General features: G+C 40.3%; 1 long non-coding RNA gene across 1 annotated transcript in view; it reads right to left on the bottom strand.

Moving 5' to 3' along the window:
• The window catches only part of LOC138823493 (uncharacterized), a 73,592-nt gene extending 69,572 nt beyond the window's left edge, over positions 1–4,020 (bottom strand). The window contains exon 1 of the long non-coding RNA XR_011370839.1: positions 3,946–4,020. This is a non-coding gene — a long non-coding RNA (uncharacterized lncRNA). The remainder of the gene's footprint in view (positions 1–3,945) is intronic.
• Between the last annotated feature and the right edge of the window lie 8,446 nt (positions 4,021–12,466).

Here is a 12,466-nt window from a genome sequence, read left to right on the forward strand (position 1 = left end):
TAGAGCTTACTGAAATCCTGCAGCGATTTTATTTATGTATTGTCTGCGGTGCTTTGATACATAACAGCAGAGGTGAGAAGGGCCAGCAAAACCATTTGATCTACAAAGTGTAGAAACATTTATCTGCCCTTTTACCCAAAAAGTTTGCTGACCTCTGTCCTAAAACAGCAACCCCCACCTGCTCTTGTTACTATGTTAGCAGGACATTGAAATGGAAGGTTTTATTCTAACTCTCTCTCTCCTCTTTCCTCTCTCTCTCCTCTCTGTCTCTGTCTGTCTGTCTCTCTCTCTCTCTTTCTCTTTCTCTCTCTCTCTCTCTCTCTCTCTCTCTCTCACACACACACACACACACACACACACACACACACCTCTCTCCATGTGACTGCAGACAAAGATATCTTTACTTTCCCCTGGAGAGGGTCAGGTACACCATCACCTTTACCAACACAAACAAAAGACCCTCAAGCAAAAAGAGTATAAATGTCCCAGAAAGCCCTCTGTGCTCACAATTTCATGTTTTGGCTCCACTTTTTTCATTCAATCAGATCCTATCCACCCTGAGCTAAGACTGGATCTGACCTCTGGCCCTACATATGACTGAAATGACAGCCAGTCCGTGTGGGACCCTGGGTTTTTCCAGGGGCTCCCACATGAACACAAGGAGGGAACTGCAAAGTTGACTGTTACGTAATTCTTTAACTCTTTGGTGGATTCAGAATATGATTGACATCACTGGGAGATTAGGAGAAGTAGGAGGTAGAGCCCAGTTGGAGAATGCAGGTTCCTGATGGAAACCTGCCTCAGGGCTATAACTTGTCTTGTCCCTCTCTATATTCCCTTTCTCAACTTACCGGCCACCATGATGTGAACTGCCCCACTCTGCCATGCCCCTCCCCTCTGTGATGAACTCCTTGGAAACCATGAGTCGAACTAAATCCTTCCCTAAATTTTTCCCAGTTGTTTTGGTCATAGCAATGGTCATAGCAACAAATATAATGTTCTTGTACTCAGATAAACAAAAGAGGAGAGAGCTAAATGCATGTACAATTAGGTTTAGACAATTTATATTTTTAAATGCTAGTTGATTTATTCACGTGGCTATGTGAATGCATTTAAAAGAAGCCTTGACAAGGCAATTGGGAATGTGCCCTAAGGAACTATTCCACAGTGGAAAATTGTGATGGGCCTTTTTTCAGCCTGACATTAGTTTTTCAATGAATTAATTGCAAATTTCAAGAATTATGAGATATCCTAAGTTATTTGTATTAGGAAATGAACAGGAAAATGTAATTATTTTTCCTCTTGAATAATGTTTGAGGTCTAAAAAGAAGCTATGAGCTATGTCATATTTCTTGTATCTTTCTGACAGTTTGTAATTACTTTTAATGCTGCTGTTCTCTAAATTATTAATGTTAATCTGTCATGACAGGGGCTGAAGAGAACCAGAGATTATGTGCCTTTTTACTAGCAAGGATGGTCTTAAATAAATGTCTTAATCACAAGAAAATAGAAAAGTAGTTATTTTAAAAGAAATAGACTTGTACCTTCTTCCTGTCCCTCCAATATGCTAAAAATAAAAGAAATGCATGTTGACAGTGGTTAAGGCAGGATGGCAGTCTCTGTAACCATTTCTGCCGGTGCCATCATGTGATGATACCCAGTGATTCACAGACTCACAGAGTTGTAAGGTATCTTACAAGGTCATCTATTGAAACTTTCCTATGAGCATCTGAACGATACTGAGCATAACTGAGGGCTGCTTATTTTCTCCTTGATTACCTTCAGAATGGAAAGGAGCTCATTCCCTCTAAAAACATTGTTTTCTGCTTTAAAAAGAACTTTTAATTGTTATAATAAAGGTGATGCACAGAGGGGTTACAGTTACATAAGTCAGGTAAAGAGTGCATTTGTTCCCTCACTCTCTCCCAGTTTTTCCCTCCCATCCCCACCCACAAGTTGTATAGTTCATTTTCCACATCATATCCAGTGAGTACCATTGCTGCATCTGTTTATCCTTTGCCCCTCCACTTCTGTGCCTCCCTTACACTCCCAAAGACATATAAACAAACAAACAGAACAGAACAAAAGGAAAAAAAACCAAGAACAGTAAAAAAAAAAAAATTTTAACCCTCATTTCCATTTCCTGGAGTTCATTGCGATCAATATTATTTTGTATGATCAGATGCACACAGACATTGTGCCTTTCTGTTCCTCTCTTAAGAGTGTCTTTTGGTCTCACTATGTGTGAAGGCCTAGAGACCGGTATAAGGTCTCATGTCTTGATGTATTTTAGCTCTTGCTTCTGCATATGAGAGAAAGCACGTACCATTTGTCTCTCTGTGCTTGGCCACCTCACTTAACATGATTTGTTCTAGCTCCATCCATTTCCTGCAAATGACATAATAGTATTCTTTCTAATGGCTGTGTAAAATTCCATTGTGTGTCTTCTGCTTTAATTGGAGTCAGTATCTTGCTTCCTAAACTATCTACTAGTCTTTGCTCTTACTTTTTGAAGCATATAGATCAGATAGGTACTCTGAATGACATGTTTGACAATCCTTGAAATATTTGGCTATATCTTAGCCATATTATTTCCAGGCTAAACACACTAATTTCCTTTAATAAAGTTTCAAGAGAGCAGGTATTCTCTATTTTACTCACCTCTTTATCCCCTACATTCCATACATGCTCAATAAATAATAATTGGATGGATAAATGTAAGATTCTATTCATTGAGTGCTGAGATTACAGGTATGTACTAGTAGATCTGGCTGGTATTGCCAATCATATTCTATAGAAATATTTTGTGTGTCCCATATAAAATTAAGAATATTTCATTGATAATAAAAAGCACAAGCAAGAAATAGGAAGTATTGCCTGAAGACTTTAGGTCCTTTGTATAGTGAGAATGATCAGTGAGAGTAGACTAATAATAAAGTGTCAATCAACTGAATTCAGAGATATACTGAGGGTTAGGACAATGTTATATTTTCTAATAAGTATTAATCCTTTGGGAAGACCTGTTATTGTCCAACATAAACTCACATTTATGCAGATATTGCAAAAAAGCTTATCTATTCATGACTATATTTTTCTTAGATAAACAGGCAGAATTTTAATGGTCTAAATTCAGTTGCAAAGCCCAGTTAGAAATGTGTCTTTTATCTCTCTTTTGATTGTCAACATTAAATAATACCAGATCTAAGCCAGACACAGGTGGCTCAGACCTGTAATTCTGCTACTTGGGAGGCTAAGATTGGGAGGGTCACGTTTTGAGGCTAGCTCTGACAGAAAAGTTCATGAGACTTCCTTCTCAACTGAGAGCTAGGTGCAGTGGTATATGCCTATAATCCTAGCTAGGATGGAAACTTCGGGTGGACTTGGCCCATGCACAGTTCTATAGGAAGTGAGACAGTATCTCAAAAATAACTAAAACACAAGAGGTCTTGAGAAATGGTTCAATGATAAGAACACCTGCCTTGCAAGTATGAGTTTATGACCCTGTACCCTGAGTTCAAACCCCTGTACCAACAAATAAATAAATAAAAAGAAAGAAATTTATATCTCACTTCGATTTCCAGCTTGGATTCCTAAGATGAAAAATCAAGGCTTTAAAAGACAATCTTCTGTTTGAGAGTCACTAGTTCTTCACAGTCAGTAAAGCAAGAAACTAACATGAGAAGGTATATCAAGGAATGCAGACTGTGAAGAACATCTGACAATCATTGAAACTATGGGAATTTATTAAGCCCTAGAATAACTAGATACGCACTATTTCCTTCAGTGCTGCCTCTACTTTGCATCTGAGGAGAATGAAGTTCAGAGAGTAACATACTACAGTGATACAACCACTAAGGAGCCAAGTTATGATTCATACATTCACTTTAAAACTAATGCTCTTAACCCCACCACTTTTTTCTTTTCTTATGTGTTATTTAAACTCACCACCTAAAATTGACAAGTAGTACATAAGAGACGAGTAGCTAGGCAAGCTCACATACAATTTGTAGTAAGAACAACGTAGGTCACCCATTGGGCCATACAACATCTAAGACCAAAAAATGCTCTCCAGTCATCTCAACTTATTTATCAGGTTCCTTTGTCTCTCGGAAACCACCAAAGCTCTGACTAGGGAATTGTGATGTGGTCGGAAGTGACAGGAAGAGAGGACAGGAGCATGGGTTCTTGGCACTCCATTTGTCCAGCTCCTTCAGCTCTGCTCTGCACATGTGAATCTCACATGAGAGGCAGAGAAGAGCTGAGTAGAAGCCCTGCTGCTTCCACCTTCACCGACCAGCCTCAGCAGCAGCCTCTGTGCCCAGAGGGCACAGCGAAGGCAGCCAGAGCACCAGGTCCTCTGGTTACAGAGCAGTCAGCCAGGCAGCACAGCACCTTAACCTCACAGATACTGGCTCCTCACCCTACCCAGAGCAAAAATTACCATTAAATGAAAACAAAAAGCTGCAAGAACGATATCCTTGCCAAACCCATAGAGAACACTGCTGAGTTATGCAAGGAGAAGACACTTTTTTTGCAGAACACATTTGCATTTGAAAGAATGCACATATCCTGAATATGCAGTGTGTGTACAGATCTGTGCAGGAGCAATCAGGAACAGAAATAACCAGTGCAGGGGAAGTAGACTTGATGAGGTGTTAGTGTTTAAGATAGCTGGTTCCTTTATATAACTATTCCCTGGGGGTCTTAGATAGGATGTTAGTTTTTACACCATGTTTTTCCAGACCCCTGAAGCTAAGTCATGAGTCTTCTGATGTGTTTTATCTTCCACTTCTCCTTCCCATCACATTTATCACTTAGAGCAGTAGTACCAGTCTATCTAATCTCCCTCAGTAGAATACAGCTTTGTGAGAGCTGGGACTACATCTGTCTTCTTCTACTTTGTATCAGTAATATAGCACACAATGCTCAGAAAAATGTAGTTGTTTAATGAATACTTCTGAGTGTACTAAGAATAAACAAACAGAAATGGAGTATAGAACAGTTGCTTACTATATCTGACTTGTGTAGCAACTTCATTTGTCAAAAGTCACAAGACTAGGGCATATTGCAGAAAACAGTGGACATCTAAGTAAAACTATAGAACCACAAAGTAAATAAATAAGTAAAATAACAGGCCAAATTATGCTGACACCACTACATTCACTCCTGAGTAAGAATGCTACTCAAACCCTAACTGTGAAAGCATTCCTAACTACATAACAACTGTGATCTGCTATTAATATAACACATTATTGTTATCTACCCATGTGTCAATCTAAGGACTTATTACCTATCTACTTATTATCTAGTTAGCAATCTACCCATTCACTTATTATTTATCTATTTTCTGCCCTCTAATTTTCTGTATATCACTCCATTCATCCATTCATCAATCTGTGGCGAACATAATTTGAAAGATGCTCTCCATGCTGTTATTACTCAATTACAAAGCTAGGTATTACTAGAAAGGGAGTTTGAAGACAGAATCAATGTTGTATTTTAGTTGTCCTTAAAAATAAGGAGGAATAAGGAGGCTATAATGGATTAGCAATGTGGGCCCAAATACAATAACAAGAGCCAAAAAAAAGCAGAAGAAAAAGTAGGGATGCAGTAAGAAGAAGCCAAGGGTGCCAGGGGCAAGCTTAGAGGAACTCAGGTAGCTTGGAGGAGCATAGAGTATACACATTTTACCAGCAAAGAAACAAGGAACTAACTCTAGGAAAAAACTGAATGAGCTTAGTTGGGAACTCATCTCCATAGGCATCAGGAAGAGACAGCCTGGCCAGTACTTTGATCTTGACCTTATTGAACACAGACCTTCTGACCTTCTGATCCCTGAAATTGTGAAATTAAAACTCATGTTGTTTTTGCCAACCCTACAATTTCAGCACTCAGGAGGCTGAGTTGAGAGTATCACTTGAGCCTACAAGATCTGCCTGGCCAACAAAACTAGACCCTGTTCCATAATAAAATGGCAGCAACAAAACCTTTTAGCTGTATTAACCCACTATATTTATAGCAATTTATTACAGCAGCAATAGAAAACAATAGGAAATTAACTTATTGTTAACATCAATTTATTAACTATGTATCTAGAATTATCGATATAGTATCCATCTGTCTGTGTGCCCATCTATGATCTGAGTGACCTCCTATCCCTCCTTGGTCACCACCAGAATGCCTGGATAACAAAGGCCAGTTGTGTGACTTTCTATAACCTACATTTGCCTTGTCCTCCACTACTCCCCCAATTTGACCTCTCTAATAGCCTCCTGGGCTCTGGGTTATGATTCCACCTTTGAATGTTCAAATGTTGTCAACTACCCCTACACCATCCAAAACCATCCCAGGCTCAATATTCACCCCAGTCCTAACCAGCACCTTGAGGCCACAGCTGTCTGGGAAGAACCCCAGAAAATCATCAAGACACAATTCACTCACCTACATGAATTGGATTATTTTCTTTCCCAATAGATGTTTCTTTTCTATTTATAAAGACTTAATTTCAAATAACTCTTTAACCTTTTATTAAGAGATGCCCAGGCTGGTGTCGGTGGCTCATGCCTGTAATCCTAACTACTCAGAATGCTGACATCCAAGGCCCACAGTTCAAAGCCAGCCTTGGCAGGAAAGATTGTGAGATTCTTATTTCCAATTAACCACCAAAAGGCCAGAAACAGAGCTTTGGCTCAAGTAGAAGAATGCTAGACTTGAGCAAAAACTTCAGGGACAATACCCAGGCCTTGAATTCAAGCTCTATGACAGGGACACATTAAAAAAAAAGTGCCCAATCAGGAAACTCACTTATATCTGCCATTCTGGAACTAAGAAGCACCACCTTTTAGAGAACAGAACCAGCAGGGCACTGAGGAGCTACTGAAATGTGGTACCTCTCACAGCAGCACTTAGGCAAGATTTCTTTATAAAAGATACCATACTGTCCTTCCAAAATGACATAACAATGCCAAAATGGCCATATAAATCCAACTTCATAAAAGTAGTCAGTTTTAACTATTGAAGCCCTTGGATATACAGGCCTTACAGCATAGTATGTACATACTATATGATCATTTTATATGTTCATATGTTTTATATAAACATACACCTGTGTGTACTAAAATACAATAGATTCTGAGTCTTCGTTTCATGCCAGGCATTAGACCCACATACTGTTACTTACACTTTCTCCTATAATACTTAAAACTCTATATAATATTTCCTGTAAACTTGCCCATGGTCACATGGCTAGAGAGGGATGAAGCTGGGATATAAACCCGAGTCGTTTAAACCTAAGGCGAATTTTCCCAACTATAACTCTATGGTGTGCTGGTATTATGGTGCGTATCACTGGAGTATGATGGAAGATGTATATTGGCTTCTTGGATGAATCACACCACACCCATGGGCCTGATTAATGAAATGAGTAAGACAGACTATATGTTTCTTAGGCTCCATCTGGCCCTAATGATCTATTGTTTCCTAAAATGGTCCTCACTCAGGTCTCTAGCCATGGTATAGGGAACAGATGCCTAGTTAGCATGTATTATTTCTGCCCTTCCTCCTTTCTGCACTCACCTCCTGATGTCATGCACATTACTGTCTTTCCCTTTTGTAAAAGATCACTTAATGCCCCCAGTTGGATACCTTTGACAGTGCTTTTCTGGTTTGGTTTTTTGTATTGTTTTGTTTTGGTCAGTCGTGGGGCTTGAACTCTGGGCACTGTCCCTGAGCTCTTCAGCTCAAGGCTAGCGCTCTACCACTTGAGCCACAGAGCCACTTCCAGTGCTTTTCTTTTATAGTGAAGGGAGCAGCTTTCAAGGTTTTTGTTTTGTTTTGTTGTTTGCACTGGGGTGCTCTGGTGAACACCTAGTCAACATCCTAGTTCTAAAATGGGAAGGTGAAATAAGGTCAAATGACAACAGCAGAAAGAATCCAGTCTCATAAAAACCACACATATTAGACAGTTTTTTATCAAAGAAGAATCTGACCCAAAGTACTAGACGGTGCTGACAATGCTTGCATCCAACAACACCTTTTAGGAAACATCCACTCCAACACCAAAACTCTGGGAATAGGAACTGCAGGGTATCAGGACAGGATGTAAATTCTATATAATTCACCACCTCCAGTCACTTATGAGTGGGATCCTGGAGAGTTGAGATAAAAAATGGGTCTCAGCTCAGCAGGAAAGCATATTGTTTGATTAGTAATGTCTTCCAGGAGCAAGGGCCAGAAAAGAAACACCAGACTCACTGTAAATTCACAGACCCTTACAAAACCAGTGTCAGAATAGGCTTTGCAATTAAATCAGCGTAGGTTCAAAGCTACTAGTGGTGGATATTATCAGACAAAGTCCGATAATATCCACTACATTGGACAATGTTCTTCAATTTTCTGAGTAGTAAAATGGAATAGTTCTGAGTATAAAGCTCCACCAACTCATTAGCAATTACCATAAGGTTTCCCATATAAAAATAAATTCAAATAACACACTAAATGTAGTCAGGCAGAAATGTCTGCCCTCTTCTTTAGAAATCACACATGCTGGTATTCGTCAGCCCAAATCTCACCTTTAGACCTGCTTTAGTGGATCTACATTGTTAGCTTCCAGTATCTAAAAAAAACCTTTGAAATTAGTTATCACTTCATATCATATTTTTTTTAAATCCTTATATCTTCTTTTAGAAGCTTAGTCTGGGGCTGAGCCAATACTTATACTGAAATTACAAATCTCAGCAACTTGGAAGGCAGAGATAGAAGGCTGCAGGTTGAGGCCAGCCTAGGCAAGAGCACAAGATCCAGTCTGAAAAACAAACTAAGCAAAAAGGGGCTGAGAGTGACGTACACCGAGTTCAAACCCAACTACTTGGAACAACATAAAGAATCCTCGCCTGAAAGCATTGCCCCATTGCACTTGGCCAGAATCCAGAGGAGTTGAGTAATCACCACTTCCTCAGATAATTGTTCCTCAAACCCTTTTATGTTTCCCTTTTTCATTGTAACATATATCACCTATTCAGGAAAGTGTGCAAAATATACCCACGGTTTGAGAAGAGTAGTTATGTAACCAACTGCCAGGTCACCTGATGGCATATAGGTGGCCAAGGGCTCTGCCAGTCTGCAGGGCTTACTTCTGTCCTGACTTTCATCGCTGTCATTGTCTGCTCTTATTTATACGTTTACCATGTGAGTACATATCCTTAAATTGCATAGTTTTTCCTGTTTAGAGAGCTGTATGCAAGTGAGGTTTTGTCAGATGCCTTCTTTGGGATCTGGCCAACTTTTGCTTAGCATCATGATTGTGATTCGGCCAGGCTGCTGGATTTCACCTATTTTCATTGCTTACAGGTCATGCATTCTTCAGTTTCACTCTATCTCTTCTTCCCACCTGGCCCCATCATAGGTATTTGGATTTGTGCTTTTATGTTAGGACATACAGCTCCCCCAACGCAGAGTAACTGTTACTATAAAAAAAAATGCCCTGCTTTCTGACTGCTCCAGAGTCACATCTCTCCACCCCACCCCCTCACTGCAGCTTGTCCCACAGCCTCACTATGAGCCTGGCTTCCATCCTAGGGATGGTCTGTCTGTACAGCTCCTGTCCTTCCTCAGTACCTGTGTTTCTGAGGCCTGCCATTTAGTGACCCAGCAGCCAAGGCTGTATTTATTGGTCCCTTCTTCTCAATAAGGAATTCAGAGATAAAGTGAAGCCAGGGCCAAATCATCCCTCCAGTAGCACATCGGGCAAGTCATAGCAGCTCCATCCATGGCTGTTTGTCATTACCATGGCTTTATGAGCCTTCGTCCAGCTCTCAATCTGTTCTGACAACTCCTCTGCCAACCTAATTTGAATTAATTTGTCAAGCAAAATTCTGTGAGATAATATATCAGCTGCATTACTGAAATAAGATCTATGACTTCTACTGCGATCCTTTCATCTTCTAATTTAGCCATTCTATCAATAAAAGCAATCAAGTTTTCTTGGCAAATTTTTCTTTATAAATCAGCTTTATGGGTCATGGATCCACATTCTTCTTGATGTTTATGGATTTTCACTCTTAATAGCTGTTCCATTGTTTTTCTACAATGTAAGCGAGACAACTAAGACAATCAGAATGAGGGAGCTTTCCAATATACTTCTCGCTATAAACGTCAGGCTCACAGTTTCAGGCAGGCTGAAAAGGCTTATTTCCACCAACGATGCAAGGTAGAAAGAACACCAAGGTCCAGCCACCCCAGTTAGCAGAAAAGAACATTGGCCGCCATACCCCACCAGATTCATCCCCACACAGAATGAACATAGCTCCAAGATTCATAATCTCTAATCCTTTTTTGTTCCCTTTGTCTATTATGTTGGGACTCCTGAGGTTGTGAATGATAGAGAGCCAAGGTAATAACTTCAGGTATTATTTCATTAGGACTGCTGTAATGTGCTCATTAGCTCTTGCTTGTGTGTGCTCTCTCTCTCTCTCCTCTCTCTCTCTCCTCTTTTTTTCTCTTCTCTTTCTGACTTTTTCTTCTGTCTTTTTCCAAATCCCTTTGAAATTCTGACCACCTCTATAGTTGACATCAGGACTCAGATTTAAAGGACTTCGTGGTTCCAGATGACATTCTTATCCTAGGCATATAGATTTGAGGTATATTTATATCTAGACATCTCTTTTGTTATATAATACAACATAATCATGACAGTGGCATCATGTTCACAGAGGGGTGACTTGGTTCACTCCCCCACCCCGTTTTGCATTTTCCATTCCCCTCCCACAAAAAAAAAAAGAAAGTAAGTCTCAGTGGTGGATGAATTTTCTAAAATTTTCACTCCTACAGAATTATATCTTTAGAAGTAGCTCTCAAGTAAAGGTAATTTTCTTGCCCCTCCTAAAATATTTGGCAATATCAGGCAACATTTTAGCATCACAACTCAAGAGACATGCTACTGGCATCTAGTGAGTAGAGGCCAGGAGCGGACATGCTACTGTGTGTAGCACAGCTCCAACAACAAAGACTCATCTGACCCTGAATGTCAGTAGCACTGAGGTGAGAATTCCCGCTCTATGTCCTTTGCTTTGTGAATTCAGAGTGAATATATTTCTGTCTCCTATTAGGAGCAACAAGATGCCAGGGCTTCTGTGCAAGCCCAGACTGGCCTCTGGCCCAATCCCTATCCCCACAGATACATGATTTATACAAGGATGCTGTACTTGATTGCACAAATATGCCTGACTTAGGGCAGTCAGGGCTGACTCTAGGTCTGGTGGACCACTGAGAGAACAACGCACACAGAACAGAATCTGTCTGAAGGAGATGACACATTTTCCCAGTTGCCGTGATCCCTCACCATGGTAGAAGCCGCCAAGCCCTTTCCTACATCTCTGGCTAGGTTTATATTTTCACTGATTAAAGTTTTCAGATAGTTTTAAGGACACAAGGAACCACCAGCTGCATTAGTAGGTTGATCCAGAGGCATCCTGGTAATCAGTCTCCATGCATTCTTCCTCCATCCCCACCCTTCTCACAACCCTCACCAAAGTGCATGGCCATCTAAGAAGGACCTCAGGCTGCGGTCGGTGGCTGTGAGGGTCTTGATCAACACCACTGTGGTAGACAGAAGAGTCCAAGATGCCCCACAAGTCTCCCATGCACTGATCCTCGTGCCCAGGAGGTTCCTTGGGACTGTGAACATGGTGTCCCTCCCAGGATTGTGTGTAGACCCTGAGGAAGAGGGTTCATCTGAAGATAAGGATGCAATCTGGAACCACATTAAGTCCTTTAAATCTGAGTCTTGATGTCAACCATGGAGAAGGTCAGAATTTCAAAGGGTGTTGATTTGGCCCACCATTGGTAACTTAAAGAGCAAACTTTAAGAGCTCAGAGTGGACATTTTGATGACTGCCAGCAAGAAAATAGGAGCCCTGGCCCTACGGAAACCAGGAATAAGACTAGAAGCACATTAGCTCCTAGTGAAAATTTAGTCCAGTCAACAACTTGATTGTGTATGGTCTTCTGAGCCACAATGCTGAACAGTAATAAATAGGAATTGTTTCAAAATGGTAAAAATTTTAGTCATTTTTTTATGTAGCTATAGAAAACAAGTGTGACTGTGAACCAACCTCTGGTCACAGCAAATACCTCAGGCCCTTCATCAATCCCAAAACATACAGCCTCCCCTTGTTCCCACTTTCTCCCCACACCACTGAGAGTACAGCTGATTTACTTGAGATCTTGCAAGCTCAGTCACATCTGAATAAAATTTTCAGCATCAACTAGAGGAGTTTTATTTTTCAAAGAGGTAAACCACAATTTCCTTTAACACATCATCAATACTCAAGATTGCCCCTGACCTCAATCACCCAGTAATGCTCATTTTAAAAGAAATACTATTTCTGAAACAAGATGCAAAGATAATATCAAGAAAAAGCAATTGTCCTAATGTTGAGGTTTTCCGGAGCACGACAGGATTTCATGG

The sequence above is a fragment of the Dipodomys merriami genome, unplaced genomic scaffold (genome assembly GCF_024711535.1).
Source record: "Dipodomys merriami isolate MVZ:Mamm:240054 unplaced genomic scaffold, mDipMer1.0.p SCAF_120, whole genome shotgun sequence".
NCBI classification, from domain to species: Eukaryota; Metazoa; Chordata; class Mammalia; order Rodentia; family Heteromyidae; genus Dipodomys; species Dipodomys merriami.